Here is a 15,353-nt window from a genome sequence, read left to right on the forward strand (position 1 = left end):
TGGAACAGTACATCACTGAGTTCAAAAGATGGGCACCCAATACTCTCTGGAACACACCAGCACTCAGAAATCAGTTCCGCATCGGGTTGTCTGACCCCCTCAAGGATGAGCTAGCTCGTACTGAGATTCCAGATGGTCTTGAATCCTTAATGTCGTTAGCCATCTCCATAGACTGCCGCCTCAGGGAGAGGAAGCATGAAAGGGGTATGGTTGATCCCACTTACAATAGATCATACACACCTGCTTCCTCATCCTCCTCGAAGGTATCAGATGAGCCTATGGATATAGTGTTTGTACGCGGCCCCCTCAAACCTGAAGAAAAGACACAACGAAGATTAAATAATCTGTGTCTCTATTGTGCCGCCAAGGAACATACCGTGAAAGAATGTCCCAGTCTTCTTAAGTTAAAAAAGGGTAAGAACTCTAAATCTTTACTTGAAAACCAAATTCCTATACAGACTTCCTCACATTTTACTCTTTCTGTCTCTCTGCAGTGGGACCATCAAGGGGTGACTACACAGGTCGTGATTGACTCGGGAGCCACGAATAATTTCATTGACACTACTTTTGTTTACTCACATATGTTACCACTTATTAAAAAACATATTTCACTTCCAATTCGTGTTGTGGATGGTTCTTTGGTTAATTCTGGACCTATAACGCACCATACAGCACCTATAGCACTAACGTTTCCATCTGGTCATGCTGAATCATGTTCCTTTGAGGTTATACATTCTCCTATATTCCCTGTAATATTAGGGTTAAATTAGTTGAAAACACATCAACCAATATAAATTGGCTTCAAGGGTCTATTACCTTTAATTCCCACTACTTTTGCTCAAATTGTTTAAGCATCCCACCTCTACTTCACATAGAAATCCAACATATCCCAACTGAGTATTCTGACTTCATCGATGTTTTTGACAAGAAACAGGCACAACACTACCTCCTCATAGGTCATTCGACTGTCCAATCGATCTCATACCTGGTTCTACGATACCATTTGGTCATGTTTACCCTCTATCTGAACCTGAGCTCTCTCATCTTAAACAATATCTCGATGAGAACATAGAAAAAGGCTTTATCCGCCCTTCCACCTCGCCTGCAGGTGCAGACATGTTCTTTGTTAGGAACAAAGACAACAGTCTCAGACATATCATCGACTACAGAGAACTGAATAAATGCACAATTAAGAACAAGTATCCCCTGCCGATCATACCTGAATTAATCAAACGCCTACAGGGGGCTAAGATATATACAAAACTCGACTTAAGAGGTGCGTACAATCTTATCAGGATCAGAAAAGGCGACGAATGGCTCACGCATTTCATACCCGCTATGGTCTGTATGAATATGTTGTGATGCCATTCGGCTTGTGCAATGCTCCTGCAACATTTCAGTATTTTGTGAATGATCTTTTCAGAGACCTCCTTGACTCCTGTATCGTAATCTATTTGGACGACATCTTGATATACTCGGATACTCTTTGGATAACCATATTAAACACGTAAGAACTGTACTTCTGAGACTCAGAGAGAACCACTTATACGCCAAACCAGAAAAATGTATATTTCATTCACAGTCCATCTCATTCCTTGGATATCATATATCTCCCATCAGTATTTATATGGAACCTAACAAGGTCGATGCAATAACCAAATGGCCAATACCCACTTCTAAGAAGGACGTACAAAGATTTCTTGGGTTTTCAAATTTCTACAGGAAATTTATACAGAATTTTTCATCTATAGTCAAACCACTCACCGCTCTCACTAGGAATTCAACCAAGTTCAACTGGAATCCTCAAGCCAACATATCCTTTAACATCCTTAAGGAAAAATTTGTTACTGCACCCATCCTTCAGTTCCCAGATCCGGAGAAACAGTATTATTTAGAGGTAGATGCCTCCGATTATGCTCTTGGCGCAGTGCTGTCTCAGAAACATTCACCTGAAGACCCACTACACCCAGTTGCTTATTTTTCTAAAACAATGAACACAGCTGAACTCAACTATCCCATTGGCGAAAAGGTGTTGTTAGCTATCAAGGTAGCCCTTGAATTTTGGAGACATCTCCTCGAAGGTGCTAAACACCCAATCATTATTTACACTGACCATCGAAATTTACAGTACTTGAAAACCAGTAAATCCTTATCAGCTCGCCAAGTACGCTGGAATCTTTTCTTTACCAGATTTGATTTCATAATCACCTATCGACCAGCCTCAAAGAATACTAAGGCGGATGCCCTCTCCAGGTATGCTTCTAAGCCTCATAACACTCCTAAACTAGAATCAGTAATACCACCTCATAAATTTATAGGTCTCACTATTGATAAAGTAAGTAGTTTCAGCAAACATCAATCTTCTGATCCAGCACTCAAACAATTTAAATTGAATAAGGGCTCCAATGGTTTATTCTACTACGGCCATAAGTTATACGTACCTCTGACATTGAGAGACAAGGTACTTCATAATGCACATGATTCACCCTTATCTGGACACCCAGGTTTCCGGAAGACCCTACATCTCATTCAAAGGGATTTTTGGTGGCCTTGTTTGCCTTATTGTGTTAAGAAATACGTAAACTTGCACTATTTGTGCTAAATGCAAATCTTCTCGTTCACATCCTTATGGGTATTTCTTATCCTTACCGATTGCTGACAGACCTTGGAGAAACATTGCCATGGACTTTATCGTTGAATTACACTCCTCCTAAAATAACAATACTATATTGGTCGTTGTGGACCTCTTCTCCAAGATTTTTGGGTTCAACTTTGCAAAAGTTTGGGTATTGAACGACATCTATCTTCTACCTATCATCCACAGTCCAATGGGCAAACGGAGAGGACGAATCAGGCCCTGGAACAATATTTACATTGTTTCTGTAACTATCAATAAGATAATTGAGTTGCGCTTCTTCCTACTGCGGAATTCTCTTTCAATAATACTGTAAATACTTCAACTAAACTAACACCTTTTTATGTCAACTATGGATACCATCCATCCTATCACATTCTGCAACGAGATGAGTCTGCTTCACCTCTTGTTAATGATACTGTAAATAGTCTCAGTCAAGCCTTCACCTTGCTACAGGAAACTCTAAAAACAGCCCAAGCTAAGCAAAAACTTTATTATGACCAGAAAAGATCCAAGCCTCCTGACTACAAACCAGGTGAATTAGTCTGGCTCTCCACCAAACATCTCAGGCTACAGATCCCTAGCAAAAAACTTGGCAATCTGTTCATCGGTCCTTTTAAAATCCTCACAATTGTCAACTCCAATGCAATTACATTGGATCTGTCTTCATGGGACACTGAACCCAATTTTTTTCTTTCGAGATTCAGATAGAGCATGGAATTTTAAGCAACTTTCTAATTTACTCCTATTATCAAATTTTCTTTATTCTCTTAGGCCTAGATTTGGAGTTTGGCGTTAGCCGTGAAAACCAGCGTTAGAGGCTCCTAACGCTGGTTTTAGGCTACCTCTGGTATTTGGAGTCACTCAAAAAAGGGTCTAACGCTCACTTTTCAGCCGCGACTTTTCCATACCGCAGATCCCCTTACATCAATTGCGTATCCTATCTTTTCAATGGGATCTTTCTAACTCCAGTATTTAGAGTCGTGTCTGAAGTGAGCGTTAGACATCTAACGACAAAACTCCAGCCGCAGGAAAAAAGTCAGTAGTTAAGAGCTTTCTGGGCTAACGCCGGTTTATAAAGCTCTTAACTACTGTACTCTAAAGTACACTAACACCCATAAACTACCTATGTACCCCTAAACCAAGGTCCCCCCACATCGCCGACACTCGATTAAATTTTTTTAACCCCTAATCTGCCGACAGCCACCTACGTTATACTTATGTACCCCTAATCTGCTGCCCCTAACACCGCCGACCCCTATATTATATTTATTAACCCCTAACCTGCCCCCCACAACGTCGCAGCCAGCTACCTACAATAATTAACCCCTAATCTGCCGACCGCAAAGCGAAGCCACCTACGTTATACTTATGTACCCCTAATCTGCTGCCCCTAACACCGCCGACCCCTATATTATATTTATTAACCCCTAATCTGCCCCCCTCAACGTCGCCTCCACCTGCCTACACTTATTAACCCCTAATCTGCCGAGCGGACCGCACCGCTATTATTATAAAGTTATTAACCCCTAATCCGCCTCACTAACCCTATAATAAATAGTATTAACCCCTAATCTGCCCTCCCTAACATCGCCGACACCTAACTTCAATTATTAACCCCTAATCTGCCGACTGGAGCTCACCGCTATTCTAATAAATGTATTAACCCCTAAAGCTAAGTCTAACCCTAACACCCCCCTAAGTTAAATATAATTTAAATCTAACTAAATTAATTAACTCTTATTAAATAAATTATTCCTATTTAAAGCTAAATACTTACCTGTAAAATAAATCCTAATATAGCTACAATATAAATTATAATTATATTATAGCTATTTTAGGATTAATATTTATTTTACAGGTAACTTTGTATTTATTTTAACCAGGTACAATAGCTATTAAATAGTTAAGAACTATTTAATAGCTAAAATAGTTAAAATAATTACAAAATTACCTGTAAAATAAATCCTAACCTAAGTTACAATTAAAACTAACACTACACTATCAATAAATTAATTAAATAAACTACCTACAATTGCCTACAATTAACCTAACACTACACTATCAATAAATTAATTAAATACAATTCCTACAAATAAATACAATTAAATAAACTAGCTAAAGTACAAAAAATAAAAAAGAACTAAGTTACAAAAAATAAAAAAATATTTACAAACATAAGAAAAATATTACAACAATTTTAAACTAATTACACCTACTCTAAGCCCCCTAATAAAATAACAAAGCCCCCCAAAATAAAAAAATGCCCTACCCTATTCTAAATTACTAAAGTTCAAAGCTCTTTTACCTTACCAGCCCTGAACAGGGCCCTTTGCGGGGCATGCCCCAAGAAATTCAGCTCTTTTGCCTGTAAAAAAAAACATACAATACCCCCCCCCAACATTACAACCCACCACCCACATACCCCTAATCTAACCCAAACCCCCCTTAAATAAACCTAACACTAAGATCATCCTACCTTGTCTTCACCTCACCGGGTATCACACCGATCCGTCCAGAAGAGCTCCTCCGATGTCCTGATCCAAGCCCAAGCGGGGGGGCTGAAGAGGTCCATGATCCGGCTGAAGTCTTCATCCAAGCGGGGCAGAAGAGGTCTTCCATCCGATTGAAGTCTTCATCCAAGCGGCATCCATCCGGAGCGAAGCGGCAGCATCCTGAAGACCTCCGACGCGGAACATCCATCCTGGCCGACGACTGAACGACGAATGACGGTTCCTTTAAATGACGTCATCCAAGATGGCGTCCCTCGAATTCCAATTGGCTGATAGGATTCTATCAGCCAATCGGAATTAAGGTAGGAATATTCTGATTGGCTGATGGAGTCAGCCAATCAGAATCAAGTTCAATCAGATTGAGCTCGCATTCTATTGGCTGATCGGAACAGCCAATAGAATGCGAGCTCAATCTGATTGGCTGATTGGATCAGCCAATTGGATTGAACTTGATTCTGATTGGCTGATTCCATCATCCAATCAGAATATTCCTACCTTAATTCCGATTGGCTGATAGAATCCTATCAGCCAATTGGAATTCGAGGGACGCCATCTTGGATCATAGGGATAATGTAAGTACGGAGCGGCAGATTAGGGGTTAATAAGTGTAAGGTTAGGGGTGTTTAGACTCGGGGTACATGTTAGAGTGTTAGGTGCAGACGTAGGAAGTGTTTCCGCATAGCAAACAATGGGGCTGCGTTAGGAGCTGAACGCGGCTTTTTTGCAGGTGTTAGGTTTTTTTTCAGCTCAAACAGCCCCATTGTTTTCTATGGGAGAATCGTGCACGAGCACGTTTTTGAGGCTGGCCGCTTGCGTAAGCAACTCTGGTATCGAGAGTTGAAGCTGCGTTAAATATGCTCTACGCTCCTTTTTTGGAGCCTAACGCAGCCTTTATGTGGACTCTCAATACCAGAGTTATTTTTATGGTGCGGCCAGAAAAAAGCCGGCGTTAGATTTTCGGGTCGTTACCGACAAAACTCCAAATCTAGCCGTTAGTATCTTTATTTGAAATGCAAGAATATAAGTTTAGATGCCGGACCATTTTTGGTGAACAACCTGGGTTGTCCTTGCTGATTGGTGGATGAATTAATCCACCAATAAAAACCTGCTGTCCACAGTGCTGAACCAAAAAAAAAAGCTTAGATGCCTTCTTTTTCAAATAAAGATAGCAAGAGAATGAAGAAAAATTGATAATAGGAGTAAATTAGAAAGTTGCTTAAAATTCCATGCTCTATCTGAATCGCAAAAGAAAAAAAATTGGGATCAGTGTCCCTTTAAGCACCATAATTGATTGCATAAATAATGTAATTTGGTCACAAGTAAAACGGCCAATTAATTATGAGCGATCCGGCATATCTCACACACGACATAACTGTCACATGGTGGAAGAGAAGCCAGATGCTGTGGAGATTCTTTTCAGGAATAACTCTATACCTGAAGTCACTATCCTACAAATAGATGATCAGACTCCTTTAAGTGGCTCTGACGGTAATAATTTTAAAATTTCGCCTGGAAAGATAGAGAATATTTCCTTAAACTAAAGTCCCTAAGGGGGAGGCCATGCTCAATACCTCGCAGGAATTGAGAGAATTAAAGAGGATCTATTTATCCCTTTACAAATGCATGACCTTGGGAAAACCAAGTATGCTAAATTGAACTTAAAACAGGAAGCTAGCTATATAAGCGAAGGCTTATTAGCGCAGATAGCTGAACCTACAGTGATTAAATATCTTTCTCCCCATGACCACTGTGTCCACGGCCTGGATGACAGGTCTGAAAGCGATAATGTCACAGCTAAATGTTTATTATCTATCTCTATAGGTAATAAATCAGCAAAACACCTGTTTTTAGTTTTAAATACTCCCCATAATCAAATATACATTGGCAATGATCTCCTACATAGATATGCCATGCAAATAGAATTAATTAACTCTTGCCTCTGGAGCAGGTTAGAGGGGGACCCTGAAATATTTCAGGATGAAAATGCAACCCTGAAATCAAACCAGCAAATGTCATATCCTGTAAATATGCAGGTATCTAACAATGTTATAATTCCTGCCGGGGCTGATAGATTCCTCTTACCCTTACAGGTAAAAGGAGGTCAGAAATTAAAAACTTCTGAAACACTAATTTGCCTCTCACATAGAATACAAAATCTGGGTATAACCATGGCCCATACTCCTTTGATAAATATTGGAACTATTCCAATACATGTTATTGTGCATAACATGACCCCACAGGCTATAACCTTATCCAAGGGAACTACCATAGGATATGTGCTGGAATCAAGTTATTACACTTTTGGATTCCAGAATAATGTAATTGGGATAATACCTGAAGGATACTTAACTGAAGAACAATTAATAGAACAATCCTTTGCATCTATGCCAGAGAAGCCTATGAAATAGGACAGCCTGAAATCTTTCCAGGATTTCAGCAAATAGTCGAAGAGCAAATATCTTTAGCTAATGGCTGTTCCAGTGATGATGAACTGCAACAGCTACGGGAACTCCTGATGGAATACAAAGATATTTTTGCTAGGGATTCTTATGACTGTGGAACTACAGACTTGCACATTGCAAGAATACAAACAGATCCCAATGCGCCACCTGTCTTTGTTAAACAATACAGACTTCCTTTAGCCTCATATGATTCTCTTGCAGAAATCATAAGGAACTTGGAAGAAAGGGGTATTATCCGATAGGTGCACAGCTCTTATAACAATCCTATTCTAGGTGTTCTTAAGCCCAGTGGACAATGGCGTTTGTGTGCTGACTTAAGACAGCTAAACAGCCGAGTGTACATGTCTGGCTGGCCTGTGCCATATATTGACCAGTGCCTAGCACAAATGCAGGGATCCAAAATATTCACTGCCATTGATTGCGCGCAGGGATATTGGACCATAAAGGTACATGAGGAGGACCAGTATAAGCTGGCATTCTCATTCCAAAAGGTCCAGTATGCATTTCAGAGACTTCCTTTTGGATACATAAATTCTGGACATGAATTTGCTGTATTCATGCATAAGGCTATGCCTGATGCACTGGAAAGGGGAACCTTATCTTATGTTGATGATGTTTTAATCAAAAGCACAGACTTTGAAAAACACATTGCAGAGCTTAAACACGTCCTCAGCCAACTTAAAAGGGCAGGTGTCAAATTATCCCTACAAAAAGCTCAATGGTGCCGAACTCATGTAAACTTCTTAGGACATGAAGTTACTTTTAAAGGGCTAAATCCTCAGAAGAAAAAGGTGGAAGCTATAACAAATTCTAAAAACCGAACTAACTTAATGGAATTGAGATCATTCCTGGGTATGACAAATTATTCTTGCAAATTAATTGATAATTATGCAGAATTAGCTAAACCACTACTACTTCTTCTAAAGAAGGATGTGAAATGGCACTGGAGTGAGTCTCAAGAGACAGCCATCAAGGAGCTGAAGAGAAAACTCACTCAAGCACCTTGCTTAGCGTACCCTGAAGGTGGTAAACCTTTCTTTTTAGAGACAGGTTACACAGATATAAGCATGAGTGCTGTTTTATACCAAAAGCATGATAATTTAGGCAAAGTCATTGCTTATGCAAGCAAAACTCTATCCCCAGTAGAAATAAACTGTAGCGATTGTGAAAAAGCCCTCTTATCTACTGTATGGGCTCTACAAAATTTCCGCAGCTTTATACAGGGCGAGAAAATTATTGTATAAACGGCCCACCAGCCTTTGCTATATTTGCAAAGTGATAGAATAAGAGATGGGAATTTGTCTAATAGCCGCATAACAGTGTGGACTCTTTCCTTACAAGGCTGGCCCTTAGAAATTCGCTACAAGCAGAATAAAAAGAATCCAGTTGCACAGGGGCTTGCTGAGCTCCACGACTCTACTGCTAAGGATCCTGGGGAAGAATTATCAGAAGATGATTTCCTGGAGGAACAATTGCTTTCCCCATATAAAATGTACAATGAGGACCATTGTCAAACATTACCTTGGGTATATGTTGAAGGTTGTTCTTACCATGCCACTATTTATAATGAGTGCAGATTAGTCGCTGGCATTGGTATAACTTGGGCAAATGGATTCCCAAATATATCTATAGGTTTCAACATTGGACCAAGATCCAGTCAAGTTGCAGAACTAACTGCTGTTCTAAAAACCATTGAAATGGCTATTGAACAGGATATTCATGAATTTGTGATCATTACTGACTCAAATTATGTGCGTGACAGTTTTGTTGAATACCTGTCAACTTGGAAAAGAAATGGCATGCAGAAAAGCAATAACAAACCAGTAAAGCATGGCAAGTTGTTCTGCGAGATTGATAATCTGGTGGTATCCAATGATTTAACCATACACTAGAAAAAGACCAAGGGTCATTCCAGAATTCAAGGTCCTGATAAGAAAGGCAATGATCTTGCGGATTCATTAGCCAAACAAGGAGCCATAACTGGAGAACTCCTTAATATCGACCACTTAATGGGTGCAATTCAGGTAGAAGCCATTACCAGAAACCAGGCTAAACAACAGAGTGAGCCTAACTTGGCACAATGTAGTCAAGATTCTCCTAGTGAAGACCTGATCACTAGTCAAAAAGAAGACCCCATTGTAGGCATCTTCTATAAACACATAGAAGATCCTGAAAGCAACCCCATCTCAAAAGATGATTGTATTGGCAAAGAAGATCTTAGAATCTTAATGAAGTCCAGATCACAATTCAAGTTACAGGATGGTTTGTTAATTAGAACCTCCAAAACTGGCATCCAGCAATGGGTAGTACCCACCAAGTTCAGAGGTCTAATGCTTCAACATGCCCATGATGCACCCACATCTGGTCATCGTGGTGCCAAACTCACGTATGAAATATTGCGTGACTACGCTTTTTGGCCACACGTTGAAAGATGTTCAAACCTACTGTCAAGGGTGTTTAATCTGTCCACAGTTCCAACCCACTGTGCCAACGCATAGAGCGCCATTGCAGAAAAGGGGGATGGTAATGCCATGGTCAGATATACAAATTGATTTTATTGGTCCAGTAAAAAGGTCATCAAGAGGTAACAAATACATGTTAACAGTGACATGCCTGTTCACTAAATGGGTAGAGTGCATCAGTGCACCTAACAATAGTGCTGAAACATGCGCAGCTTTGCTCATCAACCACGTGTTTTCCAGATTTGGTTTGCCCCAAAGAATCAAATCAGATCGGGGAACCCACTTTACCAGTGAAGTGATGACCAAAATGTGAAAAATACTAGGGGTTAAAAGAAAGCTCCATATTGCATATAGAGCTGCCTCAAGTGGTGGTGTAGAGAGTTACAACCAGTCCATTGTGAAAATCCTCAAAAAGTTTGTGAGTGAAACGGGTAAAGACTAGGATGTAAAACTACCTCTAGTCCTAATGGCATTAAGAGCAACTCCAAGTAGTTCTACCAAGATGTGACCTTTTGAACTGATGACTGGTAGAAGAATGGTTCTACCTCAACATCTACTGTACTGTACATCAGACCAGAACTTGATAAACGTTGCCAATATGGATCAATATGTGGAGAACCTAAGAAAACATCTGCAATATGCCTTTGCATTTGCTCAAAGGAACTTAGAGAAAGCTGCAACTGCCACTAAAACCTATTATGATCTCAAAACGTCCAAAAAGGAATATGAAATAAAAGATAAAGTTTATCTTTATAACTTTGGAAGAGACCAGGTTAAGGAGAAGAAATTTCTTCCATCATGGAAAGGTCCTTTTGTCATTACTAATAAAATATCTCCAGTGACCTATAAAATAAGGATCCCAAAAATGATAGTTTCATAGATAAATAGGTCCATATTAATCAGTTGCGAGCGTGCCATCCTAGGTCCCAACTACAAGTCATAGAGGGAGAATGAAGTCATATCCCCAAATGCACTAAAAACATATTGTAGTTTAAAGATGCCTAACTAATGAGCACAAGAGCCCAAAAATAACGGACTCTCTGCATAGGAGACTGTCTATGATGCGTACGGTCAATACCCTCACCAAGTACCGCTGACTTTAAGCCAATTCAAATACATGTGTCCTACATCTATTTAAAATTGGAAGGGGGAATTATGTCAGGGTACCTGTAAATAACATGAAATAAGCTACAGATATATCAGATATTTGATAATTCATTTTGTAGCTAAAAATCCAGTATGAGATGGTTTTCACTGTGTGTAATTTAGCCCCCACTTCTTTTGAATACACAAAATGCAGCACAGGCCTTTGACCCAATTCATCAAAAGAAATTGTTTTCAAAGTAATGTTAGAGGAGACATTTGGTCTATTTAAACTTAAACAGTCACTTCAAAGAAAGACAGATTGTTTCAAAAAGATAGTATAGCTGTATATTCCAGGTCTTAGATCAGATATAAGACACACTTATCCTGATTGAGATAACCTTTAAGTTGTTTAAGAGGGAACATCTGTTTCATTGCCTGGATTACAAGAATCCCTAGAGTGACAGAGACAGTGTCTGGAACTTTTTGTTTGAAGCTTAATGGGATGCAAAGACTAATTATAACTGCTGATGTTTGAATATACGAAGCTCAGACATACGTCTGGGGGAGGATAACACACAGCAAAAGCACATGGCTTGCATTATAACTTTAAATTTCACTGTTTAAAATACAACTTGCATTTAGATTTCACTAAAACATACCTCAGACTGTATTATATATATCCAATAATAGAAAGAATACTGCTTATGATAAAAAAACATAATTTATGCTTACCTGATAAATTTATTTCTCTTGTAGTGTATCCAGTCCACGGATCATCCATTACTTATGGGAAATTAACTCCTCCCCAACAGGAAGTGCAAGAGGATTCACCCAGCAGAGCTGCTATATAGCTCCTCCCCTAACTGCCATTACCAGTCATTCGACCGAAAACATGCAGAGAAAGGAAAACCATAGGGTGCAGTGGTGACTGTAGTTTAATGGAAAAATTACCTGCCTTAAAGTGACAGGGCGGGCCGTGGACTGGATACACTACAAGAGAAATACATTTATCAGGTAAGCATAAATTATGTTTTCTCTTGTTAAGTGTATCCAGTCCACGGATCATCCATTACTTATGGGATACCAATACCAAAGCTAAAGTACACGGATGACGGGAGGGACAGGCAGGCTCTTTATACGGAAGGAACCACTGCCTGAAGAACCTTTCTCCCAAAAACAGCCTCCGAAGAAGCAAAAGTGTCAAATTTGTAAAATTTGGAAAAAGTATGAAGAGAAGACCAAGTTGCAGCCTTGCAAATCTGTTCAACAGAAGCCTCATTCTTAAAGGCCCAAGTGGAAGCCACAGCTCTAGTAGAATGTGCTGTAATTCTTTCAGGAGGCTGCTGTCCAGCAGTCTCATAGGCTAACCGTATTATGCTACGAAGCCAAAAGGAGAGAGAGGTAGCCAAAGCTTTTTGACCTCTCCTCTGACCAGAATAAACGACAAACAGGGAAGACGTTTGTCGAAAATCCTTAGTTGCCTGTAGATAAAATTTCAGGGCACGGACTACATCTAGATTGTGTAGCAGACGTTCCTTTTTCGAAGAAGGATTAGGACACAAAGATGGAACCACAATCTCTTGATTGATATTCCTGTTAGTGACCACCTTAGGTAGGAACCCAGGTTTAGTACGCAGAACTACCTTGTCTGAATGAAAAATCAGATAAGGAGAATCACAATGTAAGGCAGATAACTCAGAGACTCTTCGAGCCGAGGAAATCGCCATTAATAACAGAACTTTCCAAGATAACAACTTGATATCAATGGAATGAAGGGGTTCAAACGGAACCCCCTGTAAAACATTAAGAACTAAGTTCAAACTCCATGGTGGAGCAACAGTTTTAAACACAGGCTTGATCCTAGCTAAAGCCTGACAAAAAGCTTGAACGTCCGGAACTTCTGACAGACGTTTGTGTAAAAGAATGGACAGAGCTGAAATCTGTCCCTTTAAGGAACTAGCGGATAAACCCTTTTCTAAACCTTCTTGTAGAAAAGACAATATCCTCGGAATCCTAACCTTACTCCATGAGTAACTCTTGGATTCGCACCAATATAAGTATTTGCGCCATATCTTATGGTAACTCTTTCTGGTAACAGGCTTCCTAGCCTGTATTAAGGTATCAATAACTGACTCAGAAAAACCACGTTTTGATAAAATCAAGCGTTCAATTTCCAAGCAGTCAGCTTCAGAGAAATTAGATTTTGATGTTTGAAGGGACCCTGGATCAGAAGGTCCTGTTTCAGAGGTAGCGACCAAGGTGGACAGGATGACATGTCCACTAGATCTGCATACCAAGTCCTGCGTGGCCATGCAGGCGCTATTAGAATCACTGATGCTCTCTCCTGTTTGATTCTGGCAATCAATCGAGGAAGCATCGGGAAGGGTGGAAACACATAAGCCATCCCGAAGGTCCAAGGTGCTGTCAAAGCATCTATCAGAACCGCTCCCGGATCCCTGGATCTGGACCCGTAACGAGGAAGCTTGGCGTTCTGTCGAGACGCCATGAGATCTATCTCTGGTTTGCCCCAACGTCGAAGTATTTGGGCAAAGACCTCCGGATGAAGTTCCCACTCCCCCGGATGAAAAGTCTGACGACTTAAGAAATCCGCCTCCCAGTTCTCCACTCCCGGGATGTGGATTGCTGACAGGTGGCAAGAGTGAGACTCTGCCCAGCGAATTATCTTTGATACTTCCATCATTGCTAGGGAGCTTCTTGTCCCTCCCTGATGGTTGATGTAAGCTACAGTCGTGATGTTGTCCGACTGAAACCTGATGAACCCCCGAGTTGTTAACTGGGGCCAAGCCAGAAGGGCATTGAGAACTGCTCTCAATTCCAGAATGTTTATTGGTAGGAGACTCTCCTCCTGATTCCATTGTCCCTGAGCCTTCAGAGAATTCCAGACAGCGCCCCAACCTAGTAGGCTGGCGTCTGTTGTTACAATTGTCCAGTCCGGCCTGCTGAATGGCATCCCCCTGGACAGATGTGGCCGAGAAAGCCACCATAGAAGAGAATTTCTGGTCTCTTGATCCAGATTCAGAGTAGGGGACAAGTCTTAGTACCGCCAGAAGAGCACCCAGAACCTTTGTGAAGATTCTCGGAGCCGTAGCCAATCCGAATGGAAGAGCTACAAACTGGTAATGCCTGTCTAGAAAGGCAAACCTTAGATACCGGTAATGATCTTTGTGAATCGGTATGTGAAGGTAAGCATCCTTTAAATCCACTGTGGTCATGTACTGACCCTTTTGGATCATGGGTAAAATTGTCCGAATAGTTTCCATTTTGAACGATGGAACTCTTAGGAATTTGTTTAGGATCTTTAAATCCAAGATTGGCCTGAAAGTTCCCTCTTTTTTGGGAACCACAAACAGATTTGAGTAAAACCCTTGTCCTTGTTCCGACCGCGGAACCGGATGGATCACTCCCATTAATAAAAGATCTTGTACGCAGCGTAGAAACGCCTCTTTCTTTATTTGGTTTGTTGACAACCTTGACAGATGAAATCTCCCTCTTGGGGGAGAGAATTTGGGATCCTGGACATCTCTTGCCCAAGCCTGGGCGAAGAGAGAAAGTCTGCCCCCCACTAGATCCACTCCCGGATCGGGGGCCCTCGATTCATGCTGTCTTAGGGGCAGCAGCAGGTTTCCTGGCCTGCTTGCCCTTGTTCCAGGACTGGTTAGGTCTCCAGCCTTGTCTGTAGCGAGCAACAGCTCCTTCCTGTTTTGGTGCAGAGGAAGTTGATGCTGCTCCTGCTTTGAAATTACAAAAGGAACGAAAATTAGACTGTCTAGCCTTAGGTTTGGCTCTGTCTTGAGGCAGGGCATGGCCTTTACCTCCTGTAATGTCAGCGATAATTTCTTTCAACCCGGGCCCGAATAAGGTCTGCCCTTTGAAAGGTATATTAAGCAATTTAGATTTAGAAGTAACGTCAGCTGACCAGGATTTTAGCCACAGTGCTCTGCGTGCCTGAATGGCGAATCCGGAATTCTTAGCCGTAAGTTTAGTTAAATGTACTACGGCATCTGAAATAAATGAGTTAGCTAACTTAAGGGCTTTAAGCTTGTGTGTAATCTCATCTAATGGAGCTGATTCAAGTGTCTCTTCCAGAGACTCAGACCAAAATGCTGCTGCAGCCGTGACAGGCGCAATGCATGCAAGAGGTTGCAATATAAAACCTTGTTGAACAAACATTTTC

General features: G+C 40.8%; 1 long non-coding RNA gene across 1 annotated transcript; it reads left to right on the forward strand.

Moving 5' to 3' along the window:
- The first annotated feature begins 329 nt into the window (after positions 1-329).
- On the forward strand, positions 330-618 carry LOC128641052 (uncharacterized). Its single transcript, XR_008399430.1, has 2 exons — positions 330-414; positions 495-618. It is a non-coding gene; the product is annotated as an uncharacterized LOC128641052 (long non-coding RNA).
- The last annotated feature ends 14,735 nt before the right edge of the window (positions 619-15,353 follow it).

Source organism: Bombina bombina, chromosome 1, assembly GCF_027579735.1.
Source record: "Bombina bombina isolate aBomBom1 chromosome 1, aBomBom1.pri, whole genome shotgun sequence".
In the NCBI taxonomy this organism is placed as follows: domain Eukaryota; kingdom Metazoa; phylum Chordata; class Amphibia; order Anura; family Bombinatoridae; genus Bombina; species Bombina bombina.